This window comes from Hemiscyllium ocellatum, unplaced genomic scaffold (assembly GCF_020745735.1).
Source record: "Hemiscyllium ocellatum isolate sHemOce1 unplaced genomic scaffold, sHemOce1.pat.X.cur. scaffold_96_pat_ctg1, whole genome shotgun sequence".
In the NCBI taxonomy this organism is placed as follows: Eukaryota; Metazoa; Chordata; class Chondrichthyes; order Orectolobiformes; family Hemiscylliidae; genus Hemiscyllium; species Hemiscyllium ocellatum.
In genome coordinates, this window is record NW_026869333.1 from 241,227 (window position 1) to 264,431 (window position 23,205).

Here is a 23,205-nt window from a genome sequence, read left to right on the forward strand (position 1 = left end):
AAGTCTTTTCATGCCGCCTTCTAGTTGCCTTAAGTCCATTCCTCGGTTCCTTCCTGGTACCTTCAGAGAATCTCTACAGTGTGGAAACAGGCCATTTGGCCCAACAACTCCATATCAACCCTCCAAACAGTACCCAACCCAGCCCCATTCCCCCACCCAATTACTCTCCATTTGCCCTGACTAATGCGCTAAACCTTCACATCCCTGAACACTATGGGTAATTTAGCATGGCTGAGTCACTTAATTTACACATCTTTGGGCTGCGGGGGGAGGGGAACTGGAGCATCTGGAGGAAACCCACACAGACACGGGGAGAACGTGCAAGCTCCACACAGACAGTCGCCTGAGGCTGTAATCGAAATGGAATCTGTGGTGCTATGAGACAGCTAACCACTGAGACATCGTGCCATCCAATGCAACTATTGTTAGATTAGATTACTTACAGTGTGGAAACAGGCCCTTCGGCCCAAAAGTCCACACTGACCCACCGAAGCGCAACCCACAAATACCCCTTACCTAACATTACGGGCAATTTTGCGTGGTCAATTCACCTGAATCCGGTGGGAGGAAACCCATGCAGACACGGGAAGAACGTGCAAACTCCACACAGTCAGTCACCTGAGTCGGGAATTGAACCCGGGTCTCTGGCGCTGTGAGGCAGCAGTGCTAACCACTGTGCCACCGTGCCGCCCACTAATCTGGAGCCCTGTCTGATCCTTGCTTCCTCAACCTTAAGTAAGCTTCCTTCTTCCTCTTGACTAGATGCTGAAGTCCACTGGACAATGCTGACTGCTTTGCCTTCATCTATCTCTTAGTCACCTCCTCGAAGAGTCAATTCGGTTTGTGAAACATGGTTTTTCACTCACAAAGCCATGCTGACCATCTCGAATCAGCCCTTGCCTTTGTAAATATACGTAGCTCTTTTCTCTCTGAATCTCCTCCAACAACTTCCCCATCACTGGTCTCACTGCGCTGTAATTTCCTGGCTTTTCCCTGCAGTCCTTAAGTGATGCAACAGCATTAGCCGCCCTCCGGTCTTCCAACACCTCACTGTGACTGTTGATAAAATAAATATCTCTGTTCAGGACACTGCACAGAGTTACATCTCGTAAAGAATGTCAGTAGGACAAAGGGGTTTGGGGATTGGAGGAATTTACAGAGATATAAGGAGCTGGATTAGATTCTGGAGATTGGAATAGGGATGGAGAAAGGAAGAGGTAGGCAGGCTGAGAGGCACAGACAGGAGCTGTTTCATCTAGGAGAGCATTGTGTATACTAACAGAGATATAGAAGGTTGTCTGACTGAAGACGTTTACAGATATAAGGCGGCTTCTAGGATCTGGAGACGACATAGATAGGAAGGCAATTAGAATACCAGGTTACTGGGTTGGAGACAGTTACACAAATGGGGAGGGTTGTACAAACTGAAGGAGGTTCCTGTGGTTGCGAGGGGTATGGTGTCGGGAATGAGGGTGAAATTTAACAAGATAAAGATCAAAGAATTGGAGAAGGATAAGGCGATTACAAAGTTTTCACAGCTAAGGAAGGGTTGTAGGAGCTGGAGAAGATTACATAGGTAGGGACCGATGGAAAGTTTCAAGTCAAATACATTGACATGGAGGGTGGTGTTGGTGGGAGGAGCTTACAGGTATAGACAGGACAGTCAGGGATAAAGAAATTTAGTATCTACTGCAGAAGTTTGGGAATTAGGGTGTTAGGGATTGGAGAACCTGACAGAGACAGAGAGAATGGTGTGGACTAGAGGAGATTCCAGACAGAGGAAGGATTATCTGGAGAATATTACAGAGATCACTAACACAGCATGGGCCAGGATTGATCCCTGCGATCCCCTGTGCTGTCGCATTGAGGACCAGTACAGCAGAGGTGAGAGCAGGACCCTCACAAGATGGTGGGAATGAAGCCTATAATGTTGCTGTTCCTTGCCCAGCTCTGTTTCTATGTCCGGTCTTCCAGGTCTGAATATAGAAGTCTACCACCCCCACCCTGTGCTGTTTACTGTGAGTGATCTTACCGGCTGCAGGACTTACTGAAGGCTCCAGATCTCCCTCTCCATCTCTCTCAGGCTGACCAACCAGCTTCAATGAGGTGATGGATGAGACAGGAGTTAGGAACGTCCTGATTACCTGCATGAGACAGAAATAGACAGAATGGGAAATTAGACTGATACAATGAGGAAACCTCATGCAGAGTGGCACTGAGTCCAGCAGAGATCTCGATAATCCCACTCTCCATCCCTTGCTTGTGCTGCTGCGTCTCTCTGGAGTAGACAATTCTGTTGACTTAGGATCTCAGACCATCTGTAAGTGGGAGAAATGCTGACAGAGGCAGCAAATAGACCAACACAGCGAGGGATACCACATGGAAAGATACTGAGTGATATCACATTATTGGACATTGCATCAACAGGGAATTGTTGTAACAAAGGCACTGGGATAATTGTGAGGGGATTCAACCTTCCTGTCTCATCTACTGTTTGGCGGTGGGTCACAGACGAGGCTGACTCTCTCCCACTCTCGGGGGAGAGGTGGGGGGGAGGGGAGTCTGTAGTTGGCTGTACAGACCGATGTGGCCTTCCACAGACTCTGTTACACTTGGGGCAGAAGGTGGCCATGGGAAGGGGCTGGGTGGGGCATTGGTGTGGCAGTGCGCTCCTTATGCTGTTTTCTCCTGGATTCTCATTTTCCCCACAGCTAGTCTCGAGGTACTCGACATTTATATATAATAAATAGAAAGCAGGAGACAACAGCTTCGCTTCACTTGGAGGTCACCACTGATGATGTTACCTAGCCAGGTAACGAAATGTCTGGATATGAAACCTACAGCTCAGCGAGCAAACCCACACCCTAAACCTCAATCTGAGCTACAAACCTTCACAAACCTTGCGACATTCCAGCACGTTCCCGACTTACTGTCAGGCTAACACTATTTGGTTTCAGACTGACAGCAGAAATGGTTAAGGGAGTTCTTGTTTATCTGAAAAGGGGAGCTTACAGGGTCAGCAGGTAATAGAGAAGGCAAATCAAATGCTGCCATTTATTACAGAGGGAATAGAATCTAAATATAGGGAGGTCTTGCTAAAACGATGCAAGGTACAAGTCAGACCACACCTAGATTATAATGAACAGCATGTGTGCCCTAAGGAAAGACATTCTTGCATTGGAGGCAGGCCAGGGAAGGTTCACTCGGCTGATTCTGGAGATGGCGGGATTTCCAATGAGCAGAGGTGGAGTAGATTGACCTGGAACCCATTGGGGTTTTGAAGAATGGGAGAGAATTCGAAAGAAACATCCAGGTTTCTGATTGGCTCTGACAGGGTAGATGCCGTTAAGTTAGAAAATAGAACAGTACAGCAGAGTAATCGGCCCTTTGGCCCACCATGGCTGTGCTGACCATGATGCTATTCTAACCTAATCATACCTGCCTGCACATGGGCGATATCCCTCTATTCTCTGCCTGTTCATGGTTCTGTCTAAATCCCACTTCAAAACTTTGCTCTCGTTGCCACCTCTCCCACCTCCTGAGCAGCTTCCACCCTCTCGGTAAAGAAAACTGGCCTCATTCATCTCACTTAAAACTTCTCACTCTCACCTTAAACCGAGGCGCACTAGTATTTGATATTTCTACATTGGAAGAAGGATTCCAACTATCCACGCCTCTCCTAATGCTATATACCTGTACCAGGTCACCCCCCCCCCCCCAGTCTCTGACATTCTCGCAAAACAATCCAACTGCGTCCAACCTCCTGACAGTAAACACATTCTCATCCAGGCAACATTCTGCCAACCCTCTGTTACACCCTCCCCAAAGCCTCCACATCCTTCCTGTAGCATGGCGATGAGAACGACACACAACCTTCCAAACATGGCTGAATGAAGTTTCATTCTGTCACAACATGACATGCAAACGTCTGTACTCAATACTGTGACCAATGAAGGTAACCATACCATACTCCTCCTTTACCACCACATCCTCCTGTGTTGTTATTTTCAGGGAGCTATGGATTTGCATCCAAGGTCATCTGTTTATCAATGTTTTCAATTAGTCAATTAATACTCTTCTCTCTTCCATTTGACTTGATAAATGTATCACTTCACATTTGTCCCGATGAAATTCGGTTTGCGATTTCTATGCACAGCGTTCCAGCTGATCTACATACTGCTGCAACCTTTAACCCTCTTCCTCACTATCCACAATTCCCCTCACTATCCCTGATCATTACATGCCTTTCCAAATGCAAAATACTAATCAAACTGCTGACCTTTTCATCTGAATCACAGATATAAATTACACACAGACATCGCAGCACTGATCCTTGTGAAACACCATTGGCCACAGACGTCCAAACAGAAATTGACCACTCCACATGCCTCTGTCTCCTATCACCAAGAAAGTATTGTATCCAACTTACCAACGAGCATGGATTTTGATTTGATCTTCCAGATCCCACTTGCTATTTGGAAGCTGTCCATTCAAAATGACTCTATATTTTGATTCCCAGATTAAATTGGCTGTCTCACTAATGCACTGACTGCATCATTTTTTCCCAACAAAACGGGACCTTGTTTGGTTTTTTGCTGATCCTGCCTAAATCCCTACAACCCCTCAATAATCACATTGCTGTCATGGTCATTCTGCAGCCACCCCTCCACAATAACAGTTCGATCATATCTGTTCACCTCAGTTAATGCTGTCATTCCATCTGCCTTGTCGCAAAAGCATGGCGCGTGTCACCGAGAGAGGGTCTTTGAGGGATGGATAGAGGTCACAGAGTGGGAGAGATGTTTGGGGGCGCAACAAAGTTGCAGGGTTAAACATAGTTACAGATCCTGCAGAATGTTCGCAGGAGAAAACATTTTATTGTTTGGAGGAATTTAGAGAGATAACGCTTCTTTGATTAGACTTCAGAGATAGGGATGTGTGTAGGGCTGTGGATCGTTACATGGCCTTTGTTGATCGGGGTGTAGAAACATTCACATGATTCCAGGATGTCATACCTTTAACAACAGTTGTGGGATCAGGAGAATATCACAGCGATAGGGAGGATGGTATGGACTGGAGAATGTTACAGGGAAAGGGAGGGTGGTATGGACTGGAGAATGTTACAGGGAAAGGGAGGGTGGTATGGACTGGAGAATGTTAAAGGGAAAGGGAGGGTGGTATGGACTGGAGAATGTTGCAAGCACATGGAAGATGATATAGACTGGAGAATGTTGCAGGGATAGGGAGGAAGTTGTAGATAGGATAAAGTTAGAAGGAGAGATGATTTTATGCACTGGAAGGTATGTTAGAGAGAGGGAGTGGTGTGCATGCTGCAAGATACTACAGGGATAGGGAAGTTTGGAGAGACTAGAGGAGAGAGTCGTAGAGAGGCTTGTGAGAGACCAGATTCACGTATGAGCATAGGATGTGTTGCAGTGAGCAGAGCCTTTTGCAGATATAAATAAGGATACAATGGCCACAAAGCAGTCACACCAATACATAGGTATATAGGAACTGAAGGATTTAAAGAGATTACACAGACTCAGAGTGTTGTATGCTGTGGTGGAGATTAACCTGATAGGGATGGTTTTCGAGATTCAACAATGTCAGAAAATAATGAGAGTTGCAATGGTGATAGCAGGTTTCAACAATTTGGAGGATATAGATCTGAAGGAGCTTTGTCAGTTAGCAATGGTACAGTAAAGGGAATTGTAGTGGATTCCCTTCCATAGCAACCCATAAGCACTTAAAATAGCCTGTTTGACATGTGCATTATCTCCCGACCATTCATCAGACAGCGCTGCAAATACTTCACTGCCTCCGCCTACCAGCTTAGACTGAACTAGCATTACCCAGAAGACCTCGGGCCACTCTCTCTCTCTGTGCAATTTTTCTAATCAAATACAGACTTCCTTGACAGTAAAGTCACAGGTGGTCAGGGTAGAGAAGAAGGCACTTGGTATGCATTCCTTTACTGGTCAGAGTATTGAGTACAGGAGTTGGGGGGTGATGGTGCAGCTGTACAGGACAGTGGTTAGGCCACTTTTGGAAGACTGCATGCAACTCTGTTCTACTTCATATCGGAAGGATGTTGTGAAAATTGAAAGGGTTCAGAAAAGATTTACAAGGATGTTACCAGGGTTGAGCTATAGGGAGAGTTTGAACAGGTGATGGTTGTTTTCCCTGGAGAGTCGGAGGCTGAGGGGTGACCTTATAGAGGTTTATAAAATCAAGAGGGGCATGGATAAGGTAAATAGACAAAGTCTTTCTCCTGGGGTATGCGAGTCCAGAATTGTAGGGTGAGGTTTAGGATGAGAGGAGAAAGATATAAAAGAGAACTAAGGGGCAACATTTTCACGCAGAGGATAGTACATGTATGGAATGAGCTGCCAGAGGGAGTGATGGAGGCTGGTACAACTGCAACAGTTAAAAGGCACCTGGATGGGTGTATGAATAGGAAGGGTTTAGAGGGAGATGGGCCGGGTGCTAGCAGGTGGGACATCATTGGATTGGATATCTGATCTGCAGGATGGGACCGTGAATGTATTGTGGAACCTGGAGGATGTTATAATTTGAACCACAGGTAATTTTTGATTGGATCTTTCAGCCAATCTTACAGATGGTACAATTGCAACAATTAAGAAGCATTTGGATGGATATATGAATAGAAAGAGTTTGGAGGGATATAGGCCAGGTACTGGCAGGTGGGACTAGATTGGGTTGGAATATCCTGTTGGCATGGATGAGTTTGACTGAAGGGTCTGTTTCCATGCTGTACATCTCTATGACTGTAAGATCAGCTGAATGGTCCAATTAAAAATTACCTGTGGTTCAAATCATAATATCGTCCAGGTTCCACAACCCATCCTCGGTCACATCCTGCAGGTTCTATGAATCCCGCAACCTCCTGCAGGTCCCAAGTCCCTTCCTACATTTGTACCATCCTCCAGGTTCTGCAGTCCTTCATACCTCGTAACATGGCCCAGACTCTCCAACTCCTCCTTCGTCTGCAATGTTCCCCAGAAGGGCAGAGGAGGATGGTGCGGGTTACAGAGATATGGAGGGACATCAGGACGGCAGGATTTTGCAGACATTAGGAATATAGGGACTTGAGAAGGTTTCACAGTTTATGAGTGTTGTAGGGACTGGAGGAACTTACAAAGGTAGGGATAGTTTTAGATTGGATGATTCTGAAGAAAACCTTTATGTAGTTAAAGGCAGGATTCTTAGCAGCGTGCAGGAACAAAGGGATCCTGTGTCCTTCAGGTTACCATCCAAGTTCACAGGGTGTTAAGAAGGCGGATGGTGTGTTGGCTTTCATTAGCAGGGGGATCGAGTTTTAGAGATGCGAGGTTTTGCTGCAGCTAAGCCGAATCAAACAGATTCTCCAAGTGATAAAGACAGCAATTTTGGTTGGAGACAGTTTCACAGATTAGGGAGCATTAGTAACCTCCTCCAGTTCGGTCAAAGTGGGAAGAGTTGTAGGGGAGGGTGACGTTTACACACGTCAGAGCTGGAGAAGATTATGGAAATGAGTAGATGGATGGAGACACTGGAGGAGCTTACATTGACAGGGTGGGTGCTGGCAATGAAAAGATATCACACAGATAGTGGGTCTTGTAGGAACTGGATCGGAAGAGTCACAGGCATTGGAATGACTTCTGCAGATTGGGGGTGTTACAGGGACTGAGAGGATTATAGGGTCTCCAAAGATTGATCGTATCTTTAAGAACAGAAGAGTTTATGCAAATACAGATAGCTTAAACCCAATGCATGCAGTCTTCATTTCAAGACCAGAGCCTTATTATCCCTCACCAGCCAAGGATCCCTAACCCTGCCAGCATTTCCCTTTATCCCAATGGGGCAGACTGGTCCTGGATTCTTGAGATCACATTTTGAAAAGCCTCCCATTTGCCAGTTGTTCCTTTTCCTTCAAACAGACTCACCCAATTGACTGGAATCATAATGTGCAGATGCCAGTGTTGGACAGGGAGTGTACACAGTTAAAAATCACCCGACATTCGGTTCCAGTCCAACCGGGTTATTTGAAAGCACTAGCTTTCAGAGCACTGCCCCTTCATCAGGTGGTTGTGGAGCACAATCCTAAGGCACAGAATTTATAGCAACAGGATGGCAGGGTCATGGAATATAATATCAAACAAATTTAGTTGAAGCCTTTCATCTGTTACAGTGATCACCAGCGCTTCCAAAGCAAGTTGGATTATAACTGGGCATTGTGCAATTTTAAATTCACAGCATTGACGCTGGCCAGATCCTGCAGAATGGCCCCAAACCTGGCCCTGTTACAGTTTTCCTCTTCAATCTGGGGACCTGCTGATCTGCCTCCATAACTATGTTAAAACGAAGACAGTTGTGGGCACTGGACCCAAAGTGCTCTCCGAATGACACTTCAGTCACTAGCCCGACCTTGTTTTCTGAGGGGAGGTCCAGTGTTGCACCTGCCTGAGTAGAGTAGGGCCCTCTGCATATTGGTTTAGGAACCTTTCTTGGACACATTTGAAAAATTGCACTACGTCCAGGTCTTTTATACTCCAGGTGGCCCAATCAATACAGGGAATATTAAAATCTCCAGCCTGAACTCTTTTATTATTCCAATAGTTATCTGCAATCTCTCTACACATCTGCTCCTCTGGTATCTGTTGGGTCTATAACAGTCTACAATACAGTCCCAAGAAAGTGAGCACCCCTCTTCTTCTTTCTCACTTCTAACCATGTGGAATTTTAAATGAATGTATGTTTTAAATGTTGCGATTAACAATCCATAAATCAGTATTGATAAAAATCCAAACACTTGACTTTCAGAGAAAGACAACAGTTCACTCTCATGTGGTCTGCACGACATACCCACAGCAAAGTGTTTGCCTCTCAATGACCCTGTGAAATGGGCGAGCCAGCTGCTTAGCTCAAGGGAAGCAAGGGATGGTCAGCCAGAGACACCCACATCCCAGACCGGATTTTGTTAAAAAAATCCATTCAGATTGTTCCACTGTAACTGTGCTGGGACCAATCTCCTGGCCAATCACGTTGGTAGATTTATGGACAGGGCTTTAAACTTGACAGAGAGGATGCAAGGTCAGGGTTCAGGTGAAAGGAGCTTTCCAAATCCAAAGAGGAAAGGAGACGCATCAGAGCAGCGTGGGAATGTGACCGAAGACAACAGAAAGGAACAGGATGGGACAAAGCTTAAGTAAAATTGTAGATCAGCGAATCCATTTGTGACAGGAAAATGTGGTAAAGAGTAAATTATGTTTTTTTTATTAATGGACAAAGTCTCTGCAACAAGGCAGATGGATTTGTGACACAGAGATAAAAGAGATTTAGACACCAGAGAGATGTCGTTACAGGGCGAACAAAAGGTGGAACATAAATATTCAATGTATCACAACCTTGTGCAAACTCAGGCAAAATGGGTAACACGAACAATAATGGGTAAGAAAGGCATTACAGAGAAAGCATTTGACTGCAGATCACGAAGTAGAGTCAGTCTGAATGTAAATTCTGGCTACTACTTGCCAAGGACACGAGTAGCAGAACAGTTTTAGATCACCGAACAATATTCCATGGCTCGTCACTGTAATAAATAGGAATTCATTGGAATTTGTAATAAAGGAATGGTGAACATTTATTGAAATGTCAATATTCACAAAGTCTGGAACAATCACACCGACAACAGTGATATTGGAAGAGGAGTTCAGAGAATTTTTTTCAGTGTTTCTTAGAATAACACTTTGTGCAACTGGCTAGGGACGTAACTGTCTCAGAGCGACTGTTGTGTGATAAAACTTAGTGAATGAGTAATGTCACCTGGAGAGATCTCCTGGGAAATTGTGATAAAGTGCAGTTTAAAGAAATATAACGTTTTAAATTAAATCACAGAAAGGACAAGTTACAACTAGAAACAAAAATAGCCAATGACAAGGTTTGAGAGGAGAACTGACCAAGGTAAACAGGCTAAACAGGCTGAAATGTGGGTGTCTGGAAATGAACAGTGGAAAACATTTGAAGGAAGAGTGTAAAACACTCAACAAAAGGACATTCCATTGAAACAGACGAAAACTCAGCAAGAAATCCCCACTGGTCCCTCACGCAGGACAAAATGGATCATATTAGATTATGAGGCTGAGAAGATCACCACAAAGTACTTAAAATCCTCAAGTGAGAGAGAGAGTTTTAGAGTAAGTTTTGAAGGGATTGCAATGGGTCTGCTAGCAGGAGGGAGGCATTGGGAAGGGGAAACATTGTCAAACTTACTGACACGTTAGGAATAGGGAGAGATAAAGGTGCTGGAGGTAGTGAGAGAGGTACAGAGAGTGGTCAGGGCCTGAACGGTGTTACAAAGCCAATACAGATCGCTGCAGCTGGCAGGGTTTGCAGAGGCAAGGCGGGACATGGGTATTTTTATTTATTCATTCATGGGATGTGGGTGTCACTGCCCGGACCAGCATCCTTTGACCCCATGGTAATTACCCAGAGATTGCTGGGCCCCGGTCGATATATATCATACTTTGCTGGACACAGGTGAAGTGTTGAATGACTGGAGGGTCGCTAATGTGGTTCCTTTGTTCAGGAAGGACAGCAGGGATAGGCCGAGTAATTACAGAGCAGGTAGTCTGACAGCAGGGGGAGGGAAATTATTGGAATGAATTGTGAGGATGAATCGACACTTGCAAAGATAAGGATCAATTTGATTTAGTCATCATAGATTTGGTAGAGGAAGATACAGTCTGAGGAATTCAGTTCAGTTTGTTTTTAAATGGTGCTTAAGTATATTGACGAAGGCAGTGCAGATTATGTGGTTTACGCGGACTTGACTAAGTCCTTAAACAAGATGCAAAATGGAAGGCTGGTCCAAAAGGACTGGGTTCCAAGGCAGGTTGGCAAATTGGATGCAAAATTGGTGGATAGAATACTTTCACCAGCGGGTGTACCAATGGGATCTGTGCAGGAACCATTGAACATTAATAACTCGGATGTGAAAGCAGAAGGTATCATTAGTAGGTTTGCAGATGACATGAAAGGTGAGGGTGTTGTTCACAGTGAGGAGGATGGTCTCTGTCTGCTGTCCGATGTCAATCAGATTATTATCTAAGCAGAGTTTAGTTCTGATCAAAGTGAGGTAATACTCTGTGGGAGGTACGATAAGCGAAGGACAGACATAATGAATGGTAGGACCTTGCGGAGTACTGAGGAATACAGGGACCATGGTGGACATGTCCATAGATCCCTGGAGGTGTCAGCACAGGGAGACAGGGTGGGAAAGGCACCTCAACTAGGAGCGTGAGAGGGAGCCACATCCTGCTGGGTAAATTGCTAGAGATGCTTGTGGGGTTATAATCAAGTCTGGCAGGGTGTTGGACCTTGAATAGACGTAAGGCCAGAAAGAAGATTGATGCTGGTACACGAGTTAAAGACAGCAATTTCAGCAGACAAGGCAGGCAAGAACACAGCAGGGAATTGGGGAAAACTGATGATTAAACTGCATTTATTTCAATACAAGGGGCCTGACAGCTAAGGAAGATGAACTCAAAGCATGGATTGGAACATGGGACTGGGATATTATAGTTATTACAGAAACACAGCTGAGGGAGGTACAGGACTGGCAGTTCATTGTTTCAAGGTAGAGATGCTACAGGAAGGGGAGGCAAGGGAGGACGTGTGGTGATGGGTTTTGATTGCATGAATCATCACAGCAGTACTGAGAGAGGATATTCCTGTGGGATCGCCCAGTGAAGCTATGTTAGTCGAACTCAGAAATAAGAATGGGTCATCACTTTAATAAGATCTGACTGCTGACCCCAAATAATCCCTGGCAGACTGAGGAACAAATATGTCGGGACATCTTCAATATCAACCATAATAATAGGGCTGTTATGGTAGGGTTTTTGAACTTTCCAAACCTAGACTGGGACGGCCAGTGTTCAGTGTTTGCAAGGGAGGGATTTGGTAATTGTCTTCCAGAAAACTCCCAATCAATATGTAAAAGAGAAAGGGGCAAAACCTGACCACCCCTTGGGAATTAAGGTAGGGAAAGGGACTGAGGCGTGAGTGGGAAAGCATTTTGCCAAAGTGACCACAGTTCTAGTTGTTTGAAAACAGCTTTGGAAAAGGACAAGCCTAGTCCACAAGTGCAAGTTATAAAATGGAGCCTGACCAATCTTGATCGTATTAGCCAGGAACTTTCAAAATGTGATTGGGGAAGGGAATTATTTACAGGGGAAGGGAAGTTTGGCAAGTGAGAATATTTTAAAAGTGAGATAAACTGATCGATCAGCGCCAGCATTTTCCTGTTTGTGTGCAGCTCAATGCTGACGGCATTCGGAAACACTGGCTGTCTATTGAGGGTCTGGTCAAGGAAAAGGGGGCACGTGTCAGGTACAGCCAGCTGGATCAAGGAAATCCCTGAGGATATACAGGGGCTGTAGGGATACAGTTTGAGTTGAAAACAGGAAAGGAGAAAGGCTAAATGAAATAGCCTCAGCAGAGAAGGAAAGGGGAATCCAAAAGTGATTGTATCAGTATTTTAAGAGTGCATCAGGAACTCAGGACAAAATAGTATCCATTTAAGACCAATGAGACCATCGATGTGTGGGACTGCAGGATATTTGCTATGATCCGAAACAATTTTTTCACTCCAGGATTTACTGTGGAGAAAGACCGGGGAACTCAGGGAACAAGAGTAACACGTTAGACCACATTTGGAGTCCTCTGCAATTCCAGTCTCCCTGCTACAGGAAGGATGTTGTGAAACTCGAAAGTGCTCAGAAAAGATTTACAAGATATGTCAGGGTTGTTGCTGAATAAGCTGGGGTTACTGTCACTGGAGAATCGGAGACTGAGGGATGACCTTACAGAGGTTTATATGAACATGAGCGGTATGTATAGGGGTAAGCATTCAAGGCCTTTTCCCAGAGGTAGGGGAGTCCAAAACTAGAGGGCATAAGTTTAAGGTTAGAGGTGAACGGTTTACAGAGGGACTGAAGGGACAGCTTCGTCACACACATGGTGATGTGTGTATGGAATGAGCTGAGAGAGAAAGTAATGGAGACTGACACAATTACAACATTTAAAAGGTATCTGGATGGGCATCTAAATAGTAAGGGTATAGCCGTATATGGGGCAAATGCTGGAAAAGGGAATGGATTTATTTAGATTTTCCGGTAAGCCTGGACGAGTTGGGGACCGAAGGCTCTGTTTCTATGCTGTAAATCTCTATGACTTGAAAAGAGGTGGTGCTGGAGGTTTTAAAACACAAAGCTATGGCAAGTCCCAGAACCTGATTAAGTGTCTCACAGGACACTGTGCGATGCTAGGGAAGAAATTATGGAACCGCTAACAAAGGTATGTGTACTACTGACAGCCATGTGTGATGGGCTGGCAGGCTGGAGGGTGGCGTCATGGACAGTGAAGGATGTTTTCTGAGATTACAAAGAGATCTTGATGAAGTGAGTGAATGGGCTGAAAAACTAGAGATGGAATTCAATCAGAATAAATTTTGTAAAACAAACGAGAGTAGAGCTTATAAAATTAATGTTCGGGCCTCGGTTAGTGTTTTAGAGGAGAGGGACCTCCGGATTCAGGTACATCATTCTTGAAGCTTGCATCACAGGATGGATAAGACAGTGCTTGGCATGCCTGACTATTGCTCAGCCCATTGAGTGGAGGATTTGGGACGTCATGTTGAGATTGCACATTCATTGGTGATGCCTGTTCTGCAATACTCTGTCCAGTTCTGGTCGCCCAGTTATAGGGAGGATATGATTAAGCTGCAGGGCATTCAGAAGAGATTTACCAGGATAGTGCTGGGTGTGGAAGGCTTGTGTTTTGAAAAATGGCGGGATAGGCTGAGTCTTTTTTAACTGGAGCCTGGAGGTTGAGACGTGATGCTATAAAGGTTTATGAAAAAAATTAGGTATATAGATCAATCTAATTGTAGTTGCCCTTTCCTCAGGATGGGGGAGTCTCAAGAGGAGGAGCCACATTTTAAGGTTAGAGGAGAGAGATGTTCAAAGAAAATATAAGGGGCAATTTGCTACACAGAGGGTGGTTTGAGTGTGGAATGAACTTCCTGAGAAAGGGGTTGATGTGGGTACAATTACAACATTTAAAAGATATTTGGATAAACAGGTGAATAGGGAAGGGTTGGAGTGATATGGGCCAGCAACAGGCAGCTGGGAAGAGTTGAGTTTTAGATTATGGTGGGTATCAGCTGAAGGGTCAGTTTCCATGCTGTATGGCTCTATGACAAGAATATGGTTTTATTCCATTATTGAAGAAAGGATCAGGGCTGGGTCCACTGATGTGCATCATCTACATAAACAATTTGGTTGAAAATATAGGAGTGATTGTGCGAAAGTTTGTTGATGATCAAATTAATGGTGTAGTGGGCAGTAAATACGGTTATAAAAGGGGATCTTGACCAACTGGGTCAGTGGACCAAGGAATGAAAGATGGAGTTTAATTCGAATGTTGGATTTTGTTAAGACAAACCAAGGAGGACTAACACAGTTAATGGAAGGGGTCTGACCAGGGTTGTCGAACAGAGAGAGAGAGAGAGAGAGAGACCAGGGGGTGCAAGTTACATTGTTCCTCGGAAGTGGCATACCAGGTGGACAGGGTGGGGAAAGCAGCATGTGGCACATTTGTCGACATTGGCCAGCACTTTGTTACATACGTTGGAGATATTTGTAACATTGTCCTAAATATTTCCCTTGGGCAGAGGAGGCCACGGGGTGACCCTAAGAATGGTGAGTAACCAAGGGTAGGTGAGTCCAAAATTCGAGGGTATAAACAGGAGTAGAGAGAGCAAGGATTTAAAGTGGGAGCTGAGGGGGAACATTATCCACAGAGGATGGTGCATAGACGGAACTGACTGCCTCAGGCACATGGGAGAAACAAGAACAATTACAGCACGGAACAGACATTTGGCAGGAACATGGAGAGGAGAAGATTTGAAGAGATAAGGGCCAAATGCTGGTAAATGAGACTCAGTCAGTTGAGGAAACATGGGCAGCATTGAGGAGTAGGACCACAGGTTCTGTTTCCGTGCTGCATCACTCTGTATTCAGTTAAAGAGGATTAGTGTACCAAAATAAGGCATGTTGTAGACACTGAAGCAATTTACAGAGATAGGGATGGTAGTCTGGAATGCAGTACATTTCAAATATGTGGAGGGACTATCGGGAAGGAAGGAGGTTACAGGGAAAGGGGCTATTGTAGGAGTTAAAAATGACTGAAGACACTGGTACACAAGCCATGCCACAGATACAGTGTTGCAGAGTAGTGAGTTTTAGAACAGTGTTGGAGGGAGAACACAGAATAGAAAGATCCCAGGTAGCATTCACAACATCTCGTCGGAGGCCTACTCTCCCCTCTGTTGTACTGATGCTCACTAAGACAGTACAGGACTGGATTAATAACTCTGAACTACCGATGCTGTCTCAGTGCAACATAAGTTAAAGTAGATGTGGTGATTGAGCATGGGGTGTGTCTATACTGTGCTCCCCACCCAGCACTGTATCTATATCATGTATTGTTAGCCAATGTTTGCAGCCCTCCCATTGCTCCCTGCTCTGTGCACTGTGAGTGATCTTACCTCACTGCAGGATTTATTGAAGGCTCCAGATCTCCCTGCCCTTTGTCTCTCTGGCTGACCGACCATCTTCAATGTGGTGATGGATGAGACACACAGCAGTTGGGAAGTCTACTGAATCAGGAACTTCCTGAGTACCTACAGGAGACAGAGAAATAGACAGAATGGGAAATTAGACTGATTCAGTGAGGATTACGCAAGGAGAATGGAAATGAACCCCACAGATATCTGGAAAATCCCAAGCTCCATCCCTGGCCTGTGCTGTTGCATCTCTCTAGAGTGGAGAATTCTGTTGGCCCAGGATCTGGAGTAACTGCAAGAGCAAGAGACACTGACAGAGGCAGCAATTAGACCCACACAGGGAGGGATACCACATAGAGAGAGACTATGTGATATCATCGGAGTGCTGGAAGGCTTCAGGATCACACAATCATGTTGGAAGAATGGGTTTAGCTTCATGTATCAGCACTCAGGGATGAGCAACCAGTGAGCAGGTGAAGCGATGGCCTAGTAACATTATTGTTAGCGCATTTGTCCAAAATCTCAGCTAGTGCTCAGGGGAGGCAAGTTTGAATCCAATCATAAGATATGGTGGAATTTAAAATCAGTAATTTTAGAAATAGCAGTTAACAATCCATAAACAAATATGAAACCATTGCTGATGTACAAAACTCATAATCCCTTAGATTAGATTCCCAACAGTGTGGAAACAGGCCTTTCGACCCAACAAGTCCACGCCATCCCTCCAAAGAGTAACCCACTAAGACCCATCTCTCTCGACCTAATACACTTAACATTATGGACAATTTAGCATGGCCAATTCGCCGAACCTGCACGGCTTTGGACTGTGAGGGGAAACCGGAGCATCCGGAGGCAATTCACGCAGACACGGGGAGAATGTGCAAACTCTACACAGTCGCCTGGGGCTGGAACCGAACCTGGGACCCTGGTGCTGTGAGGCAGGAGTGCTAATCACTGAGCCACCGTGCCACCCACTTGTCCATTCGACAACGAGATCTGATCATCCTCACGTGGTCTGCACGACATCCCCACAGCAAAGTGTTTGCCTCTCAATTACCCTCTGAAATGGTCGAGCAAGCTATTCAGCTCATGGGCAGCTAGGGAGAGGCAATAAAGGCTGGTCAGCCAGAGACACCCACATCCCAGACCTGATTTATATAAAAAATCCAATAGGATGGTCCGACTGGAACCGTGGTGGGACCAGTGTCCTGGCCAATCATGTCAGTAGGTTTATGGACAGGGCTTCAAACTGACAGAGAGGATGCAGGGACAGGGTTAGAATGAAAGGAGCTTTTCAAATCCAAAGAGAAAAGGTGAAGCATCGGAACAGCATGGGAATGTGACTGAAGACAACAGAAAGGAACAGGATGGGGCAGAGTTTAACTAAAACTGTACATCGGTGAGTAGGTTTGTGATACGAAACTGTGGGAGCGAGTAAATTATGGTTTCGTTTGAATAGACGAAGTCTTATCAACAAGGTAGATGGATTTGTGACACCGAGATAACAGAGATTTAGACACCAGAGAGACGTGGTTACAGGGTGAACAAAAGGTGAACATAAATAATCAATGGATCATAACCTTGTGCAAATTCAGGCAAAATGGGTAACGTTAACAATAATGGGTAAGAAAGGCATTACAGAGAAAGTATTTGGTCTCAGATCATGAAGTAGAGTCAGTCTGAATGTAAATTCTGGCTACTACTTGCCAAAGACACAAGCAGCAGAACTGTTTTCGCTACCGAACAGCATTCCCTTGCTCATCAATGCATTACACATGAACCCATTGGAATTTTTAAACAAACACATTGTGATAATTTTGGGAAACATCAATATTCACAAAATGTGGACAGTCACACTGACAACAGTGATATTGGAAGAGGAGTTCAGAGAATTAGTTTTCAGTGTTTCTTTGAATAACAAATCGTGCAACTGGTTAGGGACATAACTATCTCAGAGTGACCGTGATTTGATGAAACTTCGTGAATGAGTAATGTCACCTGGAGAGATCCTCAGGGAAATTGTAATAAAGTGCAGTTTAAAGAAATATAAAGTTTTAAAGTGAAACACAGAAAGGACAAGCTACAACTAGAAACAAAAATAACCAATAACATGAGTTTGAGATGAGAACTGACCAAGGTAAATAGCCTAAACAGACTGAAATATGTGCCTGTAAATGAACAGTGGTAAACATTTGAAGGAGCAGTGTAAAACATTCAACAAAAGGACATTCCACTGAAACAGACAAATCCTCAGCAAGAAATCCCCATCCGTCCCACACTGAAGTAAAAAGGATCATATTAGATTATCGGGCTTAGAGGATCACCAATAAGTACTTAAAATCCTGAAGTGAGAGAATGTTTTAGGAGTAAGTTTTAAAGGGATTGCAGAGGGTCTGCTCGCAGGAGGAGGTCTGATGGAAGAGGGAATAATTGTCAAGGTTTTATGTCACAACAGGAACCGGGAGAGCTGAAGGTGCTGGAGGTGGTGAGAGTGTTACAGAGAGTGGGCAGGGTCTGAACGGTGTTACAAAACCAGTACAGATTGCTGCAGCGGGAGGGGTTTGCAGAGGTAGGGAGGGACATAGGTATTTTTATTTATTCATTCATGGGATGAGGATGTCACTGATTGGACCAACGTTCTTTGCCCCACTGCTAATTACCCCGAGTATAGCACAGAGTCAGCCATATTGCTGTGGGTCTGTTCTCACGTGCAGGCCAGACCAGGTTAGAATGTCAGATGTTCTTCTCTAAAGGACGTAAGTGAACCAGATGAGTACTTCCTAGTGGTCAACAATGCTTTTATATACAGCCACAACATGACATCCCAACTCCTACTCTCAATACTCTGCCTAATGAAGGTAACTATCCCAAACGCCTGCTTCACCGGCCTGTCTCCCTGTGACAGCACTTACAAAGAACTGTGTACCTGCTTCCCTGGGTCACTGACTGACAACACCACCCAGGGCCCGAACAAGTCCCACCCTGGTTTGTTTCACCAAAATGGAACACTTCACATTTATCTAATTAAACTCCATCTGCTATTCTTCAGCCCACTATCTCAGTGGACTATTTGTCCTGTTGTATCTTGGATAAACTTCTTCACGATCCACTTCACCAACAATTTCAGTGTCACTCAAAAAAACTTACTTACCACAAAACCAATATTCCCATCCAAACCATTTATCCAAATGACAAACAACAGGGGACCCACTTCACCGCTGGTCACATGTCTCCAGTCAGAAAGACAACATGCCTCCCATTGCCCTCTGTCTCCTACCATCAAGCCCAATTGACTAGCTGTATCCAGTTGACTAGCTCCTCCTGAATGCCATATCCTTTTACATTGATCTGATCTTATTACCCAGTTTACCAGACAGAACATAGAACACAGAACGGTACAGCACAGGACTAAGGTACAGAGCTTTTTTGTTGTTGTGACGGGAAGGTTACTGAGATCATGAAGGTAGTAGGAGTACAAAAAGTCATAAAGACAGGGAGGTTTTTCAGGTCTGGAAAGGACTACACTGACAGGGATGGCTTCAGGAACTGAAGAGTTAATTTTCTTCAGTTAAGGAGAGATGTGACAGAACCCGGGATTAAAGGCAAAGGCAGAAACTTGGAGAGTTTTATTGAGAGGAGGAGCTTACAGGGATAAGCAGGATTGTAGGGGCTGATAGAGATAGGGGAAGTGGTATCGATGAAATAGACAGTGGAGAAGCTGGCAGACATAGGAAGGGTTCTGTGGAACAGATGAATTTACAGACAAGGTGGTGATAATGAAGCCTGAGATTTTTGTCATGTTCCTTGCCCAGCATTGTTCCTACATCATGCCCTCAGGGTCTGAATTAAAGCCCATGAACCCCTCCCTGTGCTGTGTACTGTGAGTGATCTTACCTACCGGCTGCAGGATTTACTGAAGGATCCAGATCTCACTCTCCATCTCTCTCTGGCTGACCAACTGCCTTCAATGTGGTGATGGACGAGATAGTAAATGGGAATTCTGCTGAGTCAGGGACATCAGGATTACCTACAAGAGACAGAGAAGTAGACACAATGGGAAATTAGACTAATGCAATGAAGGTTACACATGGAGAATGGCACTGAGTCCCACAGAGATGTGGAAATTCCCTTCTTCATCCATGGCCTATGCAGTTGCTTCCCTCTGGAGTGGAGAATGCTGTTGGCTCAGGATCTGGAGTAGCTGCAAGAGCGAGAGACACTGACAGAGGCAGCAATTAGACCCACACAGTGAGGGATACCACATGGAGAGAGACTGAGTGATATCAGCAGAGTGCTGGAAGGTGTCAGGATCAAACAATGGTACCATCAGAAGTGGTTCTGACCAGTGAGCACTGCTCCCAATACTCAGGGAGGACTGAGCTATTTTATTGGGATAGGCTCCTCTGGTACATGGATTATGTCGTGTGCTATAAACGGACACAGATGAGGAGGGGGATAGGTCTCAGGGGGATAGGTCTCAGGTGAATGGAAATTCCCAAGTCCAAAGAGAAAGGTTGAAATATTGGAACACCATGGAGATGTGGATGAAGACCAACAGAAAGAAACAGTAAGGGACTGAGTTTAATTAAAATACTACAGTGTCAAATAGATTTGTGACAGGAAATTATTGGTTAAAATAAAGTAAATGCCATTTCCGCCCCTCACAATTCCTCATACACCACAAGTGACATCACTTCCGTCCCTCACAACATCGCTGTTGTGACACACTCAGTGACTGCCGCTCCCCCCACTGCTGTGTTTGCCACCACTTCCGCCCCCACCAACGTCACTCACCTGCATTCTTCTGACACCACCCCCAACTCCCACCATCACCATCCCCGCGCCCCCAGAACCCTGAAGGGAACACCACTCCTGCCCATGACTCCATCCCCATCCCCCCTAACACCACACCCACTCCAGTTACAGGCACTCTCCCCTCCCCCAGCTGCACAGCTACGCCTGGTCCCAGCTCCCAGTCCTGCCGAGTTTTCACCATTCCCCCTGACCTCCCCCTCACTGAGGACGAATGATCAGTCCTCAGCAAAGGCCTGGCATTTATCCCCCTCCGTCCACACATCAATTAATTTAATACACGTCGTGACATCGAACACTTATTCCACTGCCTCCACCTCAGAGCTTACTTTTACAATGAACACTCCCACCTATTTTCTGAGGACCCCTTTTCCGGCCTCCAATACACTCCATCGACCTGGACACCCTGAGCTGGCCTATTACCTGCCTTCGATCTCTTCATTTCAAACTTTCACCAACACATTAACCACCTCAACCTATCTACCCCCTCGCCCACTCCAACCTCTCACCCTCACAACGTGCAGCCCTCCACTTCCTCTGCTCCAATCCAGACCTCACCATCAAACCAGCAGATAAAGGGGGTGCAGTGGTAGTCTGGCACACTGACCTCTACACCGCTGAAGCCATGATGTCAACTCAAAGATACCTCCTCCTACCACCCCCTCTACCATGATCCACCTCCCATCACCAAACCGTCATCTCCCAGAGCATACAGAACCTCATCACCTCAGGAGGAGATCTCCCACCCACAGCTTCCAACCTCATAGTCCGGGATCCCCCACTGCCCGGTTCGACCTCCTGCCCACGATCGACAAGCCTGACCACTCTGGCCGACCCATTGTCTCAGTATGCTTCTACCCCACCGAACTCATGTCTGCCTACCTCGACATTGTCCTGTCCCCCAGTCCAGGAACTCCCCACATTCGTTTGAGACACCACTCACACCCTCCACTCCTCCAAGACTTCCGTTTCCCTGGCCCCCAACCCCTCATCTTCACAATGGATATCCAATCTCTCTACAGCTCCATCCACCATGACCAGGACCTCCAAAGTCCTCCGTTTCTTCATCTCCTGACGTCCACAACAGTACCCTTCCACCGATACTCTCCTTCGTTTGGCTGAACTTGTCCTCAACCTTAACAATTTTTCCTTCAACTCCTCCCACTTCCTCCAGACCATGGGCACCCGCATGGGCCCCAGCTATGCCTGTCTCTTTGTTGGCTACGTAGAACAGTCCATCTCCTGGAGTTACAATGGCACCACTCCCAACGTCTTCCTCCGCAACATTGATGACTGTATTGACGCCACCTCATGCTCCCTCGAGGAGTTTGAGCAATTCATCAACTTCACCAACACATTCCACCCTGACCTTAAATTTGCCTGGAACATCTCTGATACCTCCCTCCCCTTCCTGGACCACTCCATCCCCATTAATGACAACCGACTTGACACCGACATTTTTTACAAAACTACCGACTCCCACAGATGCGTAGATTACATATCTTCCTACTCTCCCGCCAGCAGAATTCCCAACCCCTATTCCCAATTCCTCCGCCTCCGCCGTACCTGCTCCCAAGTGGGCCAGTTCCACCACAGAACACACCAAATAGCCTCCTTCTTTAGAGATCGGAATTTCCCTTCCCACATGGTAAAGATGCACTCCAACGCATCTCGTCCACATCCCGCAACTCCGCCTTCAAACCCCACTCCTCCAACTGTAACAAGGGCAGAACGCCCCTGGTGCTCACCTTCCACCCTACCAACCTTCGCATAAACCAAATCCTCCGCCGCCATTTCTGCCACCTCCAAACGGACCCCACCACCAGGGATATACTTCCCTCCCCATCCCTCTCCACTTTCCGCAAAGACCATTCCCTCTGTGACTAACTGGTCAGTTCCACGCCCAGCAAAAACCCACCCTCCCTTCCTGGCACCTTCTCCTGCCACCGCAGGAATTGCAAAACCTGCGCCCACACCTCTCCTCTCACCACCATTCATGGCGGCAAAGGAACCTTCCACATCCATCAAAGTTTTACCTGCACATCCACCAATATCATTTATTGTATCCGCTGCTCCCGATGTGGTCTCCTCGACAATGGGGAGACTGGACACATCCTAGCAGAGCGCTTTAGGGAACATCTCTGGTACACCCATTCCAATCAACCACCCGCCCCGTGACCCAACATTTCAACTCCCCCTCTCACTCTGCCGAGGACATGCAGGTCCTGGGCTTCCTCCACTGCCGCTCCCTCACCACCCAACGCCTGGAGGAAGAACGCCTCACCTTTCGCCTCAGAACACATCAACCCCAGGGCATCAATGTGTACTTCACCAGTTTCCTCATTTCCCCTTCCCACATCTCACCCAACCTCCAGCCTTTCAGCTCAGCACTGCCCTCGTGACCTGTCCTAATGACCTATCTCCCTTCCCACCTATCCACTCCATCCTCATCTCTGACCTATCACCCCCCTCCCCAACTCCATTCACCCATTGTACTCATTGCTACCTTCCCCCATCATCCTCTCTGACCTATCACCTTCTTCCCCACCCCCTATTTTACTCTATGCTACTTTCTCCACATTCCCACCCCCTTCTCATTTATCTCCCCACTCTGCAAGCACCCTGCCTCTGTTCCTGACGAAGGGCTTTTGCCCGAAACATCAATTTTCCTGTTCCTCGGATGCTGCCTGACCTGCCGTGCTTTTCCAGCACCACTCTAATCTAGACTCTGGTTTCCAGCATCTGCAGTCCTTGTTTTTTAC

At 46.0% G+C, this 23,205-nt stretch overlaps 1 long non-coding RNA gene across 2 annotated transcripts in view; it reads right to left on the minus strand.

Annotated features, from left to right (window-relative positions):
* The window catches only part of LOC132814925 (uncharacterized), a 79,838-nt gene that overhangs the window by 46,465 nt on the left and 10,168 nt on the right, over positions 1–23,205 (minus strand). The window contains exon 1 of one of the 2 annotated variants that reach the window (XR_009644600.1): positions 2,033–2,082. The exons of the other annotated variant lie outside the window; for it this stretch is intronic. This is a non-coding gene — a long non-coding RNA (uncharacterized LOC132814925). Of the gene's footprint in view, positions 1–2,032; positions 2,083–23,205 lie in introns of those variants that run through there. 2 annotated transcript variants of the gene reach the window in all.